Source organism: Hyaena hyaena, unplaced genomic scaffold, assembly GCF_003009895.1.
Source record: "Hyaena hyaena isolate Hyena2069 unplaced genomic scaffold, ASM300989v1 scaffold_223, whole genome shotgun sequence".
NCBI classification, from domain to species: Eukaryota; Metazoa; Chordata; class Mammalia; order Carnivora; family Hyaenidae; genus Hyaena; species Hyaena hyaena.
In genome coordinates this window covers 1,897,389-1,918,912 of record NW_024080856.1, presented here as the reverse complement: position 1 = coordinate 1,918,912, position 21,524 = coordinate 1,897,389, and the positions used below count along the sequence as shown (strand labels likewise).

The following is a 21,524-nucleotide window of genomic DNA, read 5'->3' as shown; positions in this document are numbered from 1 at the left end:
ATTACATACAATAAGCATGCCAGTTTGCAGAACTTGGATTAGGAAGTAGCACCTTGTCAGCCCCCAAGAAATTCTTTTTGTGCCCCTGCTTGGGCATTGCTGCTTTTAGGATGAACACTGTCCTGACTTCGGCCACAGATTAGTTTTGCCTGGTTTTGAACTTGATGTCAGTGCAGTGCTGTCATACATCTAGGGCTCTTTTGCATCTGTCTTTTCTGAGCTAGCTTCACATTTATGAGCGTCAACCCTGTTGTAGGATCAGCTATAGTTTATACATTCTTTTATTTTTTTAATAATTACAATAGACATTTATTTAAAGTAATGCATTTGAAGCTCCAATAGTTCTAAATCATATATTTTGGGTTGACCCAACTTCTTAAAAATATTTGATAGCATCTTCAACCATAGATTTCACCCATACAATTATTTCTTTGCCCATTCTTCTCTCTCTTTTCTTTCCCAAATAACTTCTTTCAGATATGGTTCAAGGTAGAATTTATCCTCATATTTTAAGATATGCTCTTTAGGCTAGATCTGCTACCTCCTGGTCAGGGCCAGTGCTCGCTTAAGGAGAGACATCCTGTCATTATACAGATTCTCAGAACACTTCTTGTGGCCTCTTTCACATTCTCATTCTCATATACAATATCACCTTGCATTAACCCCAATTTATTGAACCCTGCAGCACTGTAACATCATTTTCGAATACCCTTTAGCCACTGGCTTGATGCTGTAACAGCAGGCCTGCTCACCATCTTGACCTGTTTATATGTCCTTTGTTATTTGTGGGGTTTGCTCTCATATTCCACAATTTATTTATTTATTCTGTGTTGAGGAATATTTGGGTTCATGGACTTTCAATACCATTCTCTTCTCCTTTTCTGCTCAGAGTCTTGGCAAGCAGCAATAACCACCTGGGTTTGAATTACACTGTTTTTTTTTTGTTTTGTTTTGTTTTTTTTTTATGTTTTATTTATTTCTGAGAGAGACAGCATGAGCAGGAGAGGGTCAGAGAGAGAGGGAGATACAGAATCTGAAATAGGCTCCAGGCTCTGAGCTAGCTGTCAGCACAGAGCCAGACACAGGGCTCAAACCCATGCACCATGAGATCATGACCTGAGCCGAAGTCAGATGCTCAACCGACGAAGCCACCCAGGCACCCCTGATTTTTTTTTCTTTTCTTTACCTTTACTTTTCTTTCTTTACCTTTCTTTTTGGTTACTTTCTATTTATGGCAGATTATACTAGTTGCTTTCTTTTTTTTAAGTGGTGATATAAATTTTTCTTTTAAAATAATTTTGATTGAAATAAATGGATTGTTTTTAAAAACTTTTTTTTAATGTTTATTTTAGAGACAGAGAGAGAAAGTGTGTGAACACATGAGCAGGGGAGGGGCAGAGACAGGAAGAGAGAATCGCCCTGCTGAGAGCTAAGAGCCAACATAGGGCTGGATTTCAGGCACTGTGAGATCAAGACTTGAGCCAAAACAAAGAGTCAGATGCTTTATTGACTGAGCCACATAGGTGCCCCTAAAAAATCTTTCAGTGATAGTAGAGGTGTAATATTATGACAAATATCATGGAGGTGGGGATCAAATAACTTAGTTTAGGATAAATGGATTTAGAGATTTGGTGTTATTTGTTAGAAGGTAACAATTTATATGCCCAGGTGTTTTAGCAATCAGCATCCTCAACCAGTTGGTTTAATAATTTATGAGAGTGTATGGGATTAATACAGGCTTGCTTTGTTAAGGTCTAGGGAGTATTTGGAATCAACATGTCAAGAGATTGAACAAGCCCAGGTATGACCCATAGCAAGAGATCTGGGCACTGGGGAGAGAAAATAGTGTGAGAATGCTGACAATTTGAGAATGGGGTCAGTCACCAAGTGTGCTGGAGAAGCAGTGCTAACTCTTTACACTCTTCTCTCTGGATCTCAAGGCTCTGATGAACAGGTTGCATAAGGAAGATCAAAGAACTGGCTTGACTTTCACTTCTTTCTCACTTCCCTCTGACTTAATAATAGGAGTTGCAATTTATAGTGCATGTATTATGTGCTAAACACTTTGTATGGTTTATACCATTTAATTCTTACAACAAACCTGCAAGGGAAGTGCATGTTACTGTGGTGTCAGAATATGGCCCCTCAAAATGTCCATATCCAAATCCGTGGAATCCCAATACTTTACACTACAAAGGGGAATTAAGTCTGAAGATGGAACTAAGTTTGCTGGACATCTGATCAGTGATGTGAGCTAGACTAAACCTGTTTTGCTGCCTTTGAAGATAAAAGTAGGAGAACAAAAGCTGTAAAAAGAAATAGATCCTACTCAGAGAGAACAGAAAGGAACACAGCACTGTGGAGGCCTTCCTTCATTTTAGGACAGTGAGACCCATATCAGACTTCTGACCTACAGGAATATAAGATAATATATTTGTGTCCGTTATGCTACTAAATTTGTGGTAATTTGTTGTGAAAGCCAAAATAAATTAGTCCAGTGACATAGAAGGAACTGGAGCAGAGGCCAGGTAAGGAGCTGATAACTAAAAACGGCTCTACTGGGTGCCAGATCGATCTGCCTCCAAAACTGATACTCTTGACTGTTAGCTCCAGTGACTCAAGACTAGAACACATGTTGGGTCGTTATATAGTTTAGATATTTTAATTTACACTCTGGATGGGCAAAGGAAAATTAGGCTCCAAAAGGCTGAGAACTGGAAAAGGAAGTTCATCACATGTACAAAAGGACTTAAGATTGATGAGTCTTTCTAAGATATTTTGTGTAAGAATGTTCGAGTCACTTGACAGAAAAGCCTAGTTCAACAATAAAGGGAAATCTGGGATAAATGAAGAGTTTGCTGTGGCTTCTAGCTTCCTTTTACGCTTGATCCAGCATTGCAGTGAGGTCAGAATTTCCTCCTTCCTTCCTCCCTTTTCTCTTTTCTTCCTCCTTCCCTCCCTTTCTCCCTTCCTTCCTTCTTTGTTTGCTTTCTTTCTTCATTCCTACTGTCTTTCCTTGTCTTGATTACATTTAAAAGCGATCTCTCCCTTGGTCCCAGTATGCCTGTCTGCATCTCCTGGGACCATGTATTCCTTTGCACAAAAAGCAAGAAAGAGGATGCTTTAGCAACAACACAGCAACACAATAACAGCAACAGAGAAAGAGAGAGGGGGAAATCCCAGAATTTAAAAAAGTTCTCAGTACCTTAAACAGTTTAAGATCCCATGTCCACTGCTATCAAGTAGGATAAAAAGCACATCTTGCCTAAGCCATACCCCCCTCTGGAAAATAATGAAATTCCTTTAAGCCACATTGTGATTCCCACACAGAAATCAGGAGCCATCAGAAGGAGGACAGATTCTTTTCCTTCCAGAAGGAAGGAAAGAGATTCTATCAAGGAAGCCAAAGGGATACATAAGATCAGAAGGTCAATTCCTTCTCACTTGGGAAAAGATAAAAACCGAAATCCATTGCATTTACAAATAGACTATGTTAGAGCAATTCAACAGGGTGGTAGTCACATTTTCTATTTGTGTTTAAAGGTTCGTAGAAACATTGGATATAAACATTTTATGGAATCTTGATCTTAGCAATATGCTGCAGCTCATGAAATCCTCAGTGAAAGGACTTCAGGGTTTGTTTATACTATTCTCTTTTTGTGTCCTTTTATTTATGCGGGATTTTTTTTTTGGATCTATTTAATAGAATATTAAAGGCATTTCTTGAAAAATATTATTTGGCAGGATTCCAAATAGCCAATCCCTTTATTTACTTAGTAGATATCCTAACCCAAAGTCACAGATTTTTTTTTGCCATTTCCTTAATATAACTTGGTAATTCAACAGTGAGAGGTTGACAGTGTTCTAGATTCTATTTATAAAGAATTCACAACTCCCCAATAAACTCATAGCCAAGGAAATATTAATCAGTTGCCAATAAACAGCTTTGTGCTGGAGTTCACATATGTTTCTTCTCAAAAATTGCATATACTTGAATGAAAACTGCAGAACCATATCCGCTGGAGACAACATTTTTGTTATTAAGAGTTTCATTATATGTGTATGCATGTGTTTGTTTTGTTTTGTTTTGTTTTTTGGTCATGGTTGAACCATCAGTTACAACATAAAAATTTGTGGGGGCACCTGGATGACTCAGTAGGTTAAACATCTGACACTTGATTTTGGCTCAGGTCATAATCTCATGGTTTTTGGGACTGAGACCCACACTGAGCTCTGTGCTGACAGTGCAGACCCTGCTTGGGATTCTCTCTCTCTGCCCCTCCTCTGCTTGTGCTCTCTGTTTAAAAATATATAAACATTAAAAAAAATAAACATAAAATATTGGTAGTTGGGAAGGAAAAAGCCTGGGTACTCTTACTAGTGAATGTCCTGATTGTTGATGACATAGTGGGAGAAATATGCTAAGGTCTCTCTCAGCATTCCTTACTTGGCAAAACGACTTAAGAGTAAATGAGGGGGCGCCTGGGTGGCTCACTCGGTTAAGCGTCTGACTTCAGCTCAGGTCATGATTTCACAGTTCATGGATTCGAGCCCCGTGTCGAGCTCTGTGCTGACAGCCAGCTCAGAGCCTGGTCAGCACAGAGCCTGGAGCCTGCTTCGGACTCTGTGTCTCCCTCTCTCTCTGACCGTCCCCTGCTCCCGCTGTATCTCTCTCTCTCACTCTCTCAGAAATAAATAAAAACATTAAAAAATTAAAAAAAAAAGAGTAAATAAGAGTACCTCTAAACTCCTCTGAACCAAGTTCAAAAACTGCCATTATCCATACTGGCTGTCTGACCACAGTTAACTCTATAAAATGATAATACTGATAAATGTTAATTTCATCTTTTAGGATTGATGTAAGGGGGAAAAAGAAAACACATGCAAAGTATTTAGTAAATGGTTGATATATAGAGAGCATGCACTGAGTGCAATATTTATCTCCTGTAATGTAAAACATTAGTTTTTTTTTTTTTTTTTTTTCAATCTACATCTCACTCCTGCTTATATAGACGAGGAAAGTGAAGTTTAGGTCAGTTAAAAGACTTATCTAAAGTTTCACAATTTAACGAGTAACAGGTTCATATTAATTTCTCAGGTACTTTTTGTTTCCTAAAGTGGGCATTATACACTTCAGCATGAACAATTTAGTTTCTGTTTGTAGCTATGTCTGTCTCCCACAAGATTTATAAGGAAAGGATCTGTGGTTATTTTTGCACTGTTATATTCCCAGGACTGATAGTTCTGCTTACATAAGACATCTCCAGGAAGAATTTACTGAAAACTTAAATCAATGAACTTTACAAACATGATTTTCCAATCAGAGAAAACCATGATTGAACCTCATAATAATTACATAAAATGAGAGATGTATTAATTTTTGAAGTATTTCTTATGTGACTTGTAGGCACTTTCCATTTATCATAAAATTATTCTTCAGTCATGAATGGAGTATATGTTACACATATATTTGCAATCAGTGGATCCCATTGTGAATTAGAGCAGTGACAGTAATGAACTCAGCTGCCCCAAATGTTAGCAGTTTACTCCTGAGCTGGATCCATAGAAATTTTTGCTGACAGACTATCTGACCTAATAAACTGCTTAATTCTCAATCTGGAAAAGCAGAGAAAATTGTCACTGGTATGTGAAAATTTGCGACGTAACATCATATATGCAAATGAAATAAATGTTGGCAAAAATAATTATTGTTGCTTAGGGGAGGATTAATAGTTACAGTCTGCCCTGTTTTCTGCAGAGGTTTAATTTAATTCTGTGGCATGTATTAACTGAGGAAATTAATTTCAGTTTAATTATTGTGTGTGGCTGTTAATGCGCACACTTCTGATGAATATTTAGCTACACTGAACCACCACTCCAACAGCTATGCTTTGCTCATCTGCTGATAGGTAGCATCTGATGGAGGGGATGGTTTATACTGGATGGATTCCAAGTGCAGTGTCATCATACCAGATAGCTGTGATTCAGGGAGGAAAGCACTCGGCTTGGAGTTGGAGGAGCACCGGCTTTGAGTTCTGGCTGGGCTATTAACGAACTATATGCGTCCCTAGTTCTCAACTGGAGAATGGTAGGAGAAAAGCCAATGTACCCTAGGGTTTTGATTTGAGAACGAAATGAATGCATATGAAAAAAGATTTGTGAACTATACATTGTTGCTTTAATAAATGGAATGTCTACAATAAACTTTTCATGTATCCATTTAGTGACAGTTATTTAAGAAGTCACATAGGATTAAACAAGGTCCTCAGAGGCACTCAAGAAAGTATTTGTTGATAAATAGAATGTAGGTTGATTGAGATTAAGTAGCGATGAACACCCCTTCACCATAAATATTACCATGAACAAAAATTCCATGCAACAAGAAAGATGGTCAAATCCTTTAGAGGTTTGCTCGTTTCAAGAAGTAATTAACACCACAAAATTCCTGTGTGGGTGAAAGTTAAAAGATTAAGATATAAGCATTTTGGAGCCAGACAGGCTTGGTACAACAATAGCATAGTGTTCCAGCTGAGTGGTTAGGTTTCTGAGCCTTGTCTCCTCATCTGAAAACTGGGGTCATATCACTTCCAAGGGCCATTGTAAGGATTGAATGTGGCAATGTATGCAAAGTGATGCATACAAACACTGGCCCATGGAATTTTCTCAATAAATGTTAGCTTTGCCTGTGGTAGAAGCGATAGCATTTTAATACAGTCCTTTGCAATGGCACATAACTCTTGAAATAGAACAAATGAAGGTAGCTAATATCTCTACAAAAACAGTGAGGATTATTGACTCTGGACCTGGGTTTAGTTCATGTTCACACACTCACAGCCTTTTCTTTTCCTGTTCTTTCATCTAGTCCCATGGGTTTCCTTTAAGCAAGTAAGATAGTAACTTGAGCTGTCTCATTTCACACTGGGGTCCTGCTGGCTCAGTGAGGGTCCTTACAGCTCTATTTCTCCTTTGTTTGTTCAACTCATCCCCATGATGTCAGGGAAATACATGTCTGGGGAGGGGAGACAAACAAGAGATACAATGAGGGAAGCTGACCTCAAGTTAATAGAATCTGGGTTCTTTGAAGAAGAACACATTGCTAGAGAAACCTGCTGTATTCACTCCACAGAGAAGCATTCTAGCCTTTCTTCACATGTATTTGACTCTCATTTTCTCAGGCCAGAGTGAAGTCCCAGCCCTTCCTCACACAAAGCAGGTCAATTTGGACAGAGACTAAGCCTTCCATGCTTTTTACATTTGTCTGGGAGGAGTGGATTGACATGGAGGGGATTTATCTTTACAGGGAAGAAAAAAATTGGAAGAAAGAATAATACATTTAAGCAATCAGTCAGCAAATATTTATTGATTATTTACTCTGTGCTGATTACTGTTCCAAGTATTGGAGGCATAGCAACAGAGAAAACAGACAAAATTAACACCAAACTTTTAAGTGCTTTTGTGTACACTAGTCACTGTGATCAGGCTTAAATAGTTAATCTTCACAAATCTTATGGGGTAGATATCATTAACATTCATTTATAGTTGAGAAGCTAAAAGCACTGTTTAACTTGCTCAAGGACATATAGTTCATGCACGATCAAGATGGGATTTCAAACTACCAAGTCTACCTGTACCATAAGCATCATGCTGCATCCTCTACAACAGAAGCTGGAAAATAGCCAAGATGTTGTAAACCCCACGTAAAACCTTTGTGACTAAATGGGCTGACAGAAGCATATGTCTCAGAATCCATACTGTATATATTTATATACATATATGCACACATCACACACACACACACACACACACACACACACACACACACAAATACAGATTTTCCAGGGCTTAATCTCTTGTCTTTTAAAGGTTTTATAATATTCAGTTGACATAGTGCATTCTGCACAGACATTTGCAAAGCATAAACAACTCTGAGTACCTTTTTATTTATCGGTAAATGGAATATTTTATCTACTCACAGTATGGATTAAAAAAAGGTGATAATACGTATCAAGTGCCAAGCCATGTCCAACACATGGTTGTCAGTTATTTCCCTTCCCCATGGTCATTATTTATCAATACGGGGGTGTTAGTTTCCTCTGCTATATTTAACGCAAATCCCTTATGAACAAGAACCATGCCCTATAATTGTTATCATACAGCATTTCCAATCTCTTTCTTCATGCCCATCCTCCTCCAGTACCTATTCTAGATATTGGGCTACTCTGTAAAGATTGTTTTATTTTTCTATGATGCTAAATACTACTTGACTACATTTTCACTTTTACCAGGTTTGGTGGCAATAATCTTATTTGTTTCAAATTTCTACACACCAGCCTTATACCCTTAAATGTGATATTGACCTGCATGAAGAACTGGCTTAATTATTTTGACTATTAAGGATAATTTCTAAAAATCAATTTTGGTCCCTGAATTTTCCATTCTCTCATTACACACAGAAAATTCAGCATTACCACATATTCTCCTCCTACCACTGTAGAGGCAAAATTCCCCTCATACTTGAGCCAAGAAGCACAACCAAGGCTTGACTGTCATTTCCATGACTAGCCAACCTGTTTTTAACCATTTTGTTGAAGTATCATTGAAATGTAAAAAAAAAAAAAAAAAAAAGTGTATATATAGCTAATATATATTAACTCTATGAATTTGAGTACCAAGTGTACACACTTGTGAAACCATCCTTACCATTGATACCTTAAACATATTCATAGCCTCCCAAAGTTTCGTTCTTTCCCCTTTATTATTATTATTTATGTATGTGTGCGCACATGTGTGTTATGAGAACACCTATCATAAGATCTACCCATTTTGCAAATTTTAAGTACACAGTATAGTGTTTGTAGGCACTATGTTGTGTAGTCGATCTCCAGAAATTTTTTAGCGTGTTTGTAACTGAAACATTGTGCTCTTTGAGCATCACATCTCCATTTTCCATTCCTTCTAGTCCTTTGCAACTGCCATTCTATGCTTCTATGAATTTGATAATTTTCTATTACTTCCTAGGGTATCTTTCTGACCCTCTGTGGATCTTCTTCGGGGGTTGTCTGACCCAATGCTAAATTTTACTACCTGCAGATGGTAGGATGGATTCATAATAATAAAGCAAATGTCTCTTCACTTTCCTGAGCATTTAAAGAATAATTCTTTCCTTTTCTTTTCTTTTTTTTTCTAGTTAAAGTGCAGACTGAGCTTGTCAAGAGAAGTAGGCAGCAGCTTCAAAAGCTGAGTCCCCTTGGGCCTTCAGGAACATGAGCTTTGCAGACTAGGAAGTTGCATTGTCTTGTGAATTCTGATAAGGCCTTTGAATTTGGGAAAACTGGGAACCAAATTTTTCTTAGGGTTTTTTTTTTTGGTTTGTTTTTTAAAAAACTTTTTATTCCTTTTAGTTTTTAACACTCTGTATTATACAGATTGCTATAGTTTTTATCAGTAGCCTACTTACCTAGATAGCACAAGGAGATAGGCATTTTGAGAAGAACTGAACCTGGATTCTCAGAGATGTATTTTCTTCCATTCAGAAATAACACGAACCCTTTGATCTTGAGTGTTGTTATACCTACAAGCAAATTACAGTTGTTTCCAAACATTTTCTTGGTGCCCACCCCTTCATGCATTCTCAGAGTCTTCTGATAATAAAGCTGATCATCAGGGAAATACAAATCAAAACTACACTGAGATACCACCTCACATTGGTCATAGTGGCTAAAATTAACAACTCAGGAAACAACAGATGTTGGCAAGGATGTAGAGAAATGGGAACCCTCTGGCATTGTTGGTGGGAATACAAACTGGTGCAGCCACTCTGGAAAACAATGTGGAGGTTTCTCAAAGAATTAAAAATAGAATTACCCTACAACCCAGAAATAGCACTACTAGGAATTTATCCAAAGGATACAGAAGTGCTCATTTGTAAAGGCACATGTACCCCAATGTTTATAGAGGCACTATCAAAAACAGCCAAATTATAGAGAGAGCCAAAATTTCCATCAACTGATATATGGATAAATAAAATGGTATATGTTATATACCATTTTAAAAAACAACAGCATACACACACACACAACACACACACACACACACACACACACAATGGAGTACTACTCAGCAATGAGAAAGAGCGAAATCTTGCCATTTGCAACAACATGGATGGAACTGGAGGGTATTATACTAAGTGAACTAAGTCAGTCAGAGAAAGACAGATATTATATGTTTTCACTCATATGAGGAATCAGAGAAACTTAACAGAAGACCATGGGAGGAAGAGAAGGGATAAAAATACTTTCAAACAGAGAAGGAGGCAAACCATAAAAGACTCTTTTAAATACAGAGAACAAACTGAGGGTTGATGGCGGGGGGAGTGAGGGAGAGGAAAAATGGGTGATGGGCATTGAGGAGGGCACTTGTTGCGACTGGCACTGGGTGTTGTATATAAACAATTAATCATGGGAATGTACCCCCAAAACCAAGAGCACACTGTATACACTGTATGTTAGCTAACTTAACCATAAATTATATTTTAAAAAAAAGAAAGAAACATAGAAACAAACAAAAAACTCAGATATGGAATATGGGTGCTAGGAAACTTAATTCAAAGACTTGGAAGTAAAAATACAGTATATTGAAACAATCTGAAAAGAATATAGTATTTATTTATATCCTTCATTAAATCTAACACTCTCCCTCATCTAGTTATTGTGATAAGTAGACTATCACATCCCTTTTTCCAACTTTATTAAAAAGAAATTCCAGGGGCGCCTGGGTGGCTTAGTCGGTTAAGCGTCCGACTTTCGCTTAGGTCATGATCTCGCGGTTCGTGGGTTCGAGCCCCTCATCGGGCTCTGTACTGACTGCCAGCTCAGAGCCTGGAGCCTGTTTCAGAGTCTGTATCTCCCTCTCTCTCTGACCCTACCCTGCTCACGCTGTCTCTCTCTCTCTCTCTCCTAGAAATAAATAAAAATGTTAAAAAAAAAAAAAAAAAGAAATTCCAGGTGGCTACTCATGCATTTTAAATTTTAAAGCAACTGGTATGAAAACCTACACCTGGTCAGCTGTACTAAGGGAACTCTTATCATATAAGTCATATAAATGATGGTTTTCTTCCTTTTTTTCTTCCTTCCTTCCATAAGTAACTCTGAAGAACTTCATATAAAAACATATAATAAACCTGATGATTTGAGCAAGGCATGGAGTACCTTATTACAGCCTTATCTGGGAGGCTTGGGGGCTCTATGACTTTGCCATGCGGCTCTCTTTAAGATAGGCCAAAGGAATTAGTACTGGATTCTCATTTGCCATAATTCCTGCCCGAAGGTAGCAAACAAGTCAGGGGGAACACATCCCTTCTTTGACTTTAACCCTGTTGTGATGGCAGGCCCTCATTATTGGGAGCCTGCATAATAATGATGGCAGCAATCATCATTCTATCCTGTGCCACCAAAGTTCCAAGAGAGCTCATTTATTTTAAATAATGGAGGGCTTCAAACTTTTATTAAGAATAGGGAGTATGGGTAGTAATAGGCCATGAATTTGCAATAGATATTGTGAAGAATAAGGGAATTTAAAAAATCAGTATGAAAGAGAGAATGAAGGAATGGATATTGTGAAGAATAAGGGAATTTAAAATATCAGCATGAAAGAGAGAATGAAGGAAGAGAGCATGACTAAGAAGTATTGTACATTTGGAGGAAAATGAAAATGTTTACTTATGAGTACATCTTATCAGAAACAGGTAATGAAAATTAAAAATTAGCTTCCTAGCTCTCCCTGAAGAAACACAGGAAAGGGACTCACTCCAATGGTCATGAAACAGACATTTATGACTTTGTTGTACTTGGTGGCTTTTTGTTTACCACAGGACAAAGAGATGAATATGATAACACTAGGCCTTAAGAGTTCAACAATAGACAATGTAGGAGCCAAACTCGGTTATTTGGCCCATCACTCTGCCTGTTATCCTGAAATTTAATTCCCTGGGACTAAATAATTAGAGAGAAAGCCTCACCCAAATGAATTTATCATGACAAATTTTGGCAGATCCAGCAACACAGATTTCAGAAAGAAAAGTAAAAATTATTCAACTTGGAGGAGAAAAGAACTAGGAAATGGTTAATAATCAACAAATCTACTTTTTTAAGAGTAATAAATATATGTATTTATTTATCTATGAAAGAGGTTAAAATGAAAATGTATAATAGGCACAAATTTATTTATTTGGTAAATGAAAATGTATAATAGGTACAAATAAAATCAGTGATGAGATTAGAGCTGAATTTAAAGGAAGAATGATGAAAGCTATTCCAGCTTCTTTCACAATTTCTGGACCCTTTTGGTAACAGGATATATTGGTATAGAACCCTCTCTCAATAAGGAGAGCAATATTAGTAGTGTCTTATTTTTTATGTGAGAAGAAAAAACTCTGAAAGATGTCAAGGCTTTATTTGAACTATGAGGAGACCAAGAGTATTGTCTGGCAAAGTGAAATGACTGGTTTTAAGCTTTTGGAAAAGCTCGGAGACAAACTGTTTATAACCCTGGAAATATTTAATTTGGGGAGGTTTATGTTAAGATAATAAAATAATTAGTTTTCGCTCATTAGAGGCATGCAGAGCGGTAGGGTTGCGTGTTCTGGAAAATTACATTTCTGCTCTTTCACTGACTTAATACGTGTGGATTGATGCAGATCAGATAGCTAATTGGCAGGCATTTTACACGTTTACCTTGTTTTAACTAATCGCCAGTTCAGAGTCACTGGAGGTTCCATTTTAAATTAATGACTGTGAGGTATTAACTGCAAACATGTATGTATTGAGTAATTAGGAAGGAACAACAAACTCCACACTGTGTCTTATCAGTGTTTTCAGTTCTTGGTTGCCTAATATATTAAAGAAGCAGGAGGGGGCGCCTGGGTGGCTCAGTCGTTAAGCGTCTGACTTCGGCTCAGGTCACTATCTTACGGTTCATGGATTCGAGCCCCATGTCGGGCACTGTGCTGCCAGCTCTGAGCCTGGTGCCTGTTTTGGATTCTGTCTCCCTCTCTCTGACCCTCCCCTGTTCATGCTGTCTCTCTCTCAGAAATAAAATAAAATTAAATAAATAAATAAATAAATAAAATAAAGAAGCAGGGGATAGCAACCTGTGGCCCTTCCATCAGATGCAGCCCACTGCCTCTTTGCATAAATAGTTTTATGGGCATGTAGCCACACCCATTAGTTAGCCTTGTCTGTGGTTGCTTTCTCATTACAAAAGCGGAGTTGAGTGGTTGCAACAGGCACCACAGGCGTGCAAAGCCTGAACTAGTTCCTCTCTGGTCCCTTGAAGGAAAAAGTTTGCAAACTCCTGCACCAGAGGGTACCTATCTCACTACAGCATTCTGTAGTAGTTCTTATGCTAGACATTGTTTTAGCTAGAGGTCTGTTTTCATATTCTCGCTGACTACCTGTGGAAAGTACAGGTTTAGAAAATAAAATGTAACTTTGGAGTTTTAATTCAGTCCTTCATTTTCATCTGTGTGCCTCGCAGAACATTTCTTTGGACACAGTCTGCATGAGTTGATGAAATTCAGGATTAATTTTGGTGACTGATGAAACGTGGCTTAGTTTGGCATTGCTTTGCTTTATGATTCATGCTTTCTTTGCCACTGGACTTTATTTAGATGGTTTTCTTGGCTCATGTTAGGTATAGAGAATTGATGGGACACTACATTTTCCATTCTATCATGCCAAAAATATTGTTAAGGTGACATAAAAAAAGAAAAATAAGTTTTAATTGACTTCTAAAATTAGAATTATTGTATGGCCAGTTTCCTCTCTGGGTAAAGAAAAACACTGGCCTCACTGGTCCTTAAGGTCTCTATATAGTATTCAAATTTTGAAATTGAAGACTGGCTGAGATGGGAGACTTCCTTGGACAAACAAACAAACAACATAGAATTCTACTGTAATGAATTAATAAAGTGTCTTATACATGAAAGTGTCTTTCATGATGATTTTCCTGCTATTTCCAAAGGAACTTTAGTTTTATATGATTAACCTACTCTTTTTAAGGTAAACATCTCATTATTTTGGTTTACATCATTCTGCCCTCTTTACCCTCCCCTGCCTCCCCCCCACATCCAAACTAGCTAAGTCTTAAAAGTTTTAAAGCACCTGGGTCTTAGTTGCAGCTTTCTCTTTTCACTTTTTATTTCTGACCCACTACACAACAGACTCTTTGACTGAAACAGTAAAGTTAATTAGTGCAATAAAGACACAAGAAGCCCATTTTCATTTTCTAACCAATAATCAGAGTTCTAGATTTTCAGAAAAAAAAAAAAGGAGAACACTTGCTCTTTGAATCAACTCTGTATCTAAATTTAACTCCAAGGAGGAGCTGATTGAAGAATTAGAGGTGATTTGTCTCCTGAGAGAGTAGAGCTGCCATATAAGAATTCTTCTGAGTTATTATTAATTTCATTCTTTTTTAAAAATAGCAAATATAACCATGCCAAGGCCTTTGCTCAGTGTTGAAAATAAAAGGAGGGGACATTTGGGTGGATCAGTGGGTTAGGTGTCCCACTTCAGCTAAGGTCATGATCTCACAGTTTCTTAGTTCGAGCCCCACATCTGTGTTCAGCGTGGGGCCCACTTGAGATCTTCTGTCTCCCTCTCTCTACCCCTCCCCCACTTGTGATTTCTCTGTATAAAAGTAAACATTTTAAAAAAGAGAAAAAAAAAGGAGAAACACACTGGGTCTGTTTTCAGTGAGTTCACAGTCTGATGAGGAGATGTGCCTTCCAGGCTGAGAGACTGACCAGTGTGATGGCACACATGCATTTTGAGAATCCATGTGGGGCAGAAGGAGGAGAGGAGGTTTGGGGAGTAGGCGGGGGCTAGATGGCCACGAAAGCCATCTGTTGTATTTTAAAAAAAAAAAACAACAAAAAAAACAAAACCCTGGTGTTTTGAGAGGTATTGATCGTATTGAGAGTGGATAATCAGGAAGGCAATATTCAAATAATGTGTTCATCTAGAGACAGAAAAATAACATAGCCAACACATTATGTGTGCCACAAATGTTTATGATGCTTCAGTAAAGTCTACAATTCATATGAAGTTGTCTGTATCATTATGAGAATGATACAACCCAGTGAGAAGAAATATGGGCAGCTTTTATATATTTATTTGTGGGCTTTATTTTACCAAAGTCTCATTTCCTTCCTGAGAGTCTAAGTCGCTCCTTTCATGGATTAACTTGATTGATTTTGCCTTCCCTTCTCTTGGGAGACATTCTGAAGGGTCTGGGGATGTTTTGGTTGTCACAGCTAGGGATAGAGGGGATGTGCTACTGCCATCTCCTGAATAAGCGGCCAGGTGTGATGGTGAGCATGATACAGTGTACAGAACAGTCATCCACAACAAGGAATTATTCTACCCAAAATGTCAGTAGTGTCAGGGTTGAAAAACCCTGATTGAAAATTATATTTTCTGAGTCCATCCTGCTAGCTGTCCTGTGTATACGACTCAGGAAGTATGAACAGGGCTAAAGGCTTATAGAAGATACCCAGGGAAGCCTACAAGATTAGATGGGATTGGAATCCTCTAAATGTACAAGTCTGATGGACAGTTTGTGCTTTAAAGCTTCAGTCCTCAGTGGCCAAAAGAAGGTGAAGCCTGTCTGCATCCTGTGTCTAACTTTTTCCTCTACTGTGATTAGGCATAGCAGTTGTGGGACTCTTTCTTACAGAGAATCACATTCATGCTTCGACTGAGCTCCCTATCATTAAAAAATACAGTTCCTGGAGGAAGATTCCACTTAACCTTACATTTGGTTATGATGTACTTCTCTCACCAAAAAATCCACAGGGTCTTTCCTGTGTTACATGGTGAGTTTCCCAAACTATCACTGTATTACCCTGTTTGTGGACTTGTTATAAAAAAATTTCCCTGGATTTCCTTGCCACAATGAGAAGTTGTTTTGTGTTTTTATCCTATTCTGAAAGAAATGGTGCTCATAGTATGTAGAAGTTGAAGAATTGTATTTTTAATGCCCAGGAAGGGAAGAATTGCTAGTATTCTGGTTCACACATATATATTCCATGTAATTCATTGCATTTCTGATTTAACTCAAGCCAGAATGGGGGAATGCTGAGCCATTATGAACAATGTCATAATTAATGAACGCACCAGGGTGATCTTTCATATAGACCTCTTAGGGAGAGTGCTGTGAAGGGTATGAATTAGTTTTGCTAAGTTAGATAAATGATGATGGCAGAGCCGTATCCTGTTGCTGTCTACTACCCACCCCCACACAAAATAATAATTAATGAATAAATAATAAAAATAAATAAAATTTAGGAAGCAAAAAAATTTTAAAACCCCTAAAACTTGAGCTATACTAATTACACTCAGCATTCTATCCCTTAAATGAATGCAAGTAGATCTTTAAAACATTTTTCTTACATCTCTGTGTATTTTAGCTCCTTATAAATGCATTAAAATCATTTTTCCCCACAAAAGAGGCCAGTTCTTAATTTTGGAACCCTGTGGGTGGAACAAATGGTAACCTCCAAAGAGAACAGCAGGAGCCTTTAGAGAGGAAGACATCTCAGGGCACACTCTCTTACCCCTTAGGAACTCTCTGGAAGACAGCCGGGTCCTGCCCCCATCATCTATTTAATTTGCTGTTGTTATTCTTTTTCTCTCCTTCTTGGGGAGAATGATAATAAATGAATGCTTCATAATTTCTCTGCCTCACAGGACATTTTACAAACAATGACATCATACTTCTTTTCTTTGCATGTAGTCCAGACTCTTAGAGACTACTAGGAAAGGGTCCTCAGAATTCAACTAGTCCAACTTCTTTCCCTTTGCAAATGAAGGAGCTGAGGTTCAGCGGGGCAAAGCAACTTACTCAGGGTAGCAGAACCAATTACTGGCAGAGAACGTGTTTGGTACTACAACATTCTTCCAGTGGAGCCCTTGTTTCTTTAAACTTTGGTGACAGGCTTGCCAGATATGCCAAAGCTAAGCAAACAAACAAGCATACAATGCTTGGGACATACCTGTCCTAAGAAAATTATTCATTGTTTATCTGAAATTCAGATAAACTAAGCATCCTGTACTTTATCTAGCAAAACATCCTGAGATTGTGGGAGCCTCGTGCTCTTAGTTAATTGGAATATTTGAACGAATATATACCATCAACAATGCCCCTAAACCATAATTTCTTGTGATATTTATGTGAGAATTTTTGTTGTTTATTTGTCTTGGTTTGGTTCTGGAGCTTGAGCACTAGAAGTAGGGCAAAAATTGGAAAATTAATTAAGGGTGCACAGGGATGTGTTTTCAGTTAGAAGCATTGGATTCATCTGATGAATCCAATGAATGAATCATCATTGCATGAATGCACCATTCTTCCATCTCATGTAGAGCATGAGGAAGCAAGCAGGGTGCATATCCTGATATGCATTCTTAAGACATTCTGAATTCTTTTAGGAATTGTGTAATTGCTATTTATTTTGGTTCATTGAAAAATGTCTAATTCTTTACAAAGAACATCAATAATCACTTAAGAAAATAGAAGTTTGAAAAGAAAAATTAAACCATGGTCATTCATAGTTCATTCATTTATGTATTCATTTATTCTGTAATCATTATTCCTTTTAATGCCATGGTTGATCAAGATAAATACTATATTTGAGCCTCTACTCTAGGAAAACTTGCATCCTCAAAGTTGCTGGAATTACTCTAATATGGATCCGACTTTTATAAATCTCCAGTGCTTCTAGATTAATCAAATGTCTTTCCAGAAATAAATGGTTTACTTCCTATGTAGGCAAGTTGGTACCAATACTCTATAAATGAAAAACCTGTTTTATGTTCTAATGTCTTAGATAATCTCTCTAAGCCTAATATTATCCAGCCCTATTAAATAGGAAATGAATCTGTTTGCTCCATTTTACTTTTATCAGTGGCATTTATGGTTAAGAGCACAAACTCTGGAGCTAGGCTAATGGATGTGATCTTGGGTATGTCACTTAGTTTCTGGATCTCTAAGCCTGTTGTGTCACTTGTAAGGTAGGAATAATAAAAGCACTTCCTTCATAGCCTTCCTATGAAGATTAAATGAGCTGTTATGTTAAACTTAGAACTGTGCCAGGTTCCTAACCCATCTGATGCAATCATTTTCTTTTGTTATTCTTTTCTCCTTGTTTTAGCTTCACATCATGCCATGTAGAACCTTGGGATTTTTTTTTCTTTGTTCTAATTCAAGTTTTTCTGAAGTCACAGCATTCCCTTTGATCTCAAATGCTGATTTTGGAAATTTCCACGAGTCTCAACCCCATAGCCATGAACCAACCCACTTTTGTATCAGTCCTTAGCTCATGGGACATAAGCCCAGGTCAAACTCCTAAGACCCTTGCTTACATAAAAAAGAAGTTTAGCAACATGAACTCATCTGTACTGTTCACCACTCTCTTCCTTGCTCCTCGACTGTGCACAGTTGGGATGTAATATATATTTACTGAATGAAATAAGAAACTAACACTTTTAAGCACTTAAGATTGAAACTATACTTTTCTTAGGCTAGGAGAAGCTATTACAGTTAATTGGATAGGTATCATTAAAGAAAAATCTTAGAGTAGATGATCAAACTCCATAAGACATAGAACGTGGTATGTACACATGGAAAGACTCTTTTCATTTCACTTCCCACTTCATAAAATCATATGACATCACTCAAGTGATGGGTCCAAAAGTCATTAAGATTTTCATTTTCCCTTTATCAAAATAAATAGTAACATTGAAAATAAAGTTTTCTTGTACAGGCATTATTGCTTATTTTCTAAAGGAAGAATGGATTGAGTTGATTTTTTCCTCTCCCATTTTTCATCAGAGTCCACCCTTCACACTTCTTCACTGGGCAATGTGTTGAAACTCTTCTTTTGTATTAGGCCATTCTATGTCTCATTTATTTTTATTTATTCTCTCAATGGCTTCTCAAGATTTATTTTTAAACCAGAATTACAGAGTTTAAATTCTTTTGGCCAGGGCTTCGGAAAAATTATTGTTGTTATTGTTGTTGTTTTTTTATGTTGTTGTTGGGACGGAGAAAAAGATCCATAACAATGCACTCCGACAGCATACAAATAAGTTTCTTAATACTTTTAATATCAGTAGTGGTTTCAACTTAAATTTAAAATTACTCTCGCTTTTTCTGATCATATCTCTTCCATTACCTCTAGAGTATATGGAATGCTTGTGAGTTCTAAAGAAATGTCAGTCAGGTACCTGAATTTATTGTCCAGCCATACAACTGAACACTGAGTGTTTTTATGATTTAGTCCTAGCAGTATATATTTTCTTCACTCTATTTGATTCTCCTGGTATTAATTTTGTGGTGCAACTATTATTATGCAATGGAAATATCAGTGAAGGAGGTAAGAATTCAGTGAGCCTCTGAGAGCAATTCATCCTCCTCCCCATTTAGAGAGGTCTATAATTCTTCACGCTTATACCATTGTCCTCCTGAAGTCCTTTGGTGGTGTTAGAACTCAGAACATCTCTCTTTCTCTAACTCAGGGTAGATGTGATGGCTGGTTGTTGGTTTGTTGTTGACTCCCCACAAAGAATCTAGCTTTCCCCTTCCATGACACAGTAGCATTAAACTTCCCCTCCTCCTTTGAAATTACATGACCATGTAACTTGCTTTTGACCTTTGATCAAAAGTGAAGATTCTTTAAGAGTGGGCATATTTCTTCACATTCTCTTTTCTCTCACCTAGTCTATTTGATAGTGTTCCAGAATGTGGCTGTTCATTCAGCCTGGGTTCTGAAGTGAAAGCAATGATGATTTGGAGCAGAACTCCTAGCCTTTGTTGTTTTAAGCTACTACGATTTGGGGACTACTTGTTACTACAACCATAATCTGCTCAATTCTGAATATTACACTTCTGAAACATCCATCCCTCTTTTGCTTCTTAGCAGCCCCTGGTCTTTATTTGTGGGTTCATGTAGCTTCCAGGAGATTGACTTCTCCTGTACTTCAATGCTGGAGCCTATTATTGAGGCTGAAACATTGACAGTCCCCTGGAGACAGTTGTCTTCATGGTTGGGCACGTCATTTAACATTATTGAATCAAAATGCATCTAAGATTTGTAAAGATCATGGAGATGAAGCTGTTTCCTTTACTTCCAGTGTGAAACAGGAACAATGTATGTCTGCATGTTTCTGTTTTCCTTCCCAGAATAGTGAAGAGACAAGCTTTGGAAGCAAATGGACATTATAGAAGATGAAGAAGAAAGATGAAGAAAAAGAGGTTCTCTAGAGACATCTTAGAGCTAGTAAGTGAAGGCTGTTTAGAAGTTAATCCTTATAATAATTATGTGTGCCAAAATATTACAAACATTATTTGTCCAACATGATTCACTTTTTTCTGATATGTGAGGTCAAAAAGAGCTCACCTGACAGGATGTTTGTGAACTCTCTGATGTGATAGATTTGAAAGATGTATAACCATCACCAGTGACTTGCAAAAGCCGAGCTATGGCTGCTAGGAAGAACTGACAGGTCAGGTGAAGTGGAATGTGCATGGAGAATGAGTGGTCATCACATTAGAGGCAACATGATGTGTCAGAAAGATGTATGTTCAAATGTTGTGTCTACTACAAATCAAGCATGTGTTGTTGGAAAAATAATTTGGACTCTTAAAACCTCAGCTTTCCCATCTGTAAAATAGTGATAATTTGGTACAAGTAATAAATGAAATAACACATTAAGTTTTAAGTACACAGGGTAAGTTCCTTTCACTTTTGAAGTTTGCAATTCTTTTAGTGTTAATGGATACTGTATAATACTTCCTGTTAGCATCGAAACACACTTGGCTCTTTTGTGAACCCAGCATATTCTACCCTTCCTATGCCCACAGAACTGAGAAACTTTATCATCTGTACCTCAGAATATGTGTCAGGAAGAGTATGGAATACTTATCACTTTCTCCTTAGACTAAGTTGCCGAATCTGAATGAAAGTCTTCTTTCGTTTATTGAGGATATGGTGTGTGTATGTGTGTGTGTGTGTGTGTGTGTGTGTGTGTATGCATGTATATGTAGATAATTGCCAGTGCTCAAGAGACATCTGGAGTATAGTTTAAATACAATATTTTAAAGAAAGAATTCTATGTATGTGTTTAGTACATCAAAGTCAAGATAATCTCTCTACTTTTTCTGATGCACTATCATATTGACCGATTTGTCTAAACTTATTCTGCAAATATAAATTAAAGTACAGAAAACCTATGGCAATTTTGAATATTTTACAATCATTTCTCTCTAATTCTTCTGTCCTCTTATATATTGGGAAGTGATCTCCAAGGAATTCTAAGGTAGCAAAACTTAGCTTCTTTTAAGTATATACATAGAAAAGAGTAGAACTCATTTCATTTAAAAGCAAAGTTAGAAGAAAATGCTTTGACCTTCATTGTAAAGTCTTTAAGGAGGGAACAAAAAAAGGAAGGGAGAGCATAATTGTGCCA

The 21,524-nt window shown here is 37.4% G+C and overlaps 1 pseudogene; it reads right to left on the bottom strand.

The window, feature by feature from the left end:
* Positions 1-423: 423 nt before the first annotated feature.
* LOC120239099 lies at positions 424-755 on the bottom strand (annotated as a pseudogene).
* Positions 756-21,524: the final 20,769 nt, after the last annotated feature.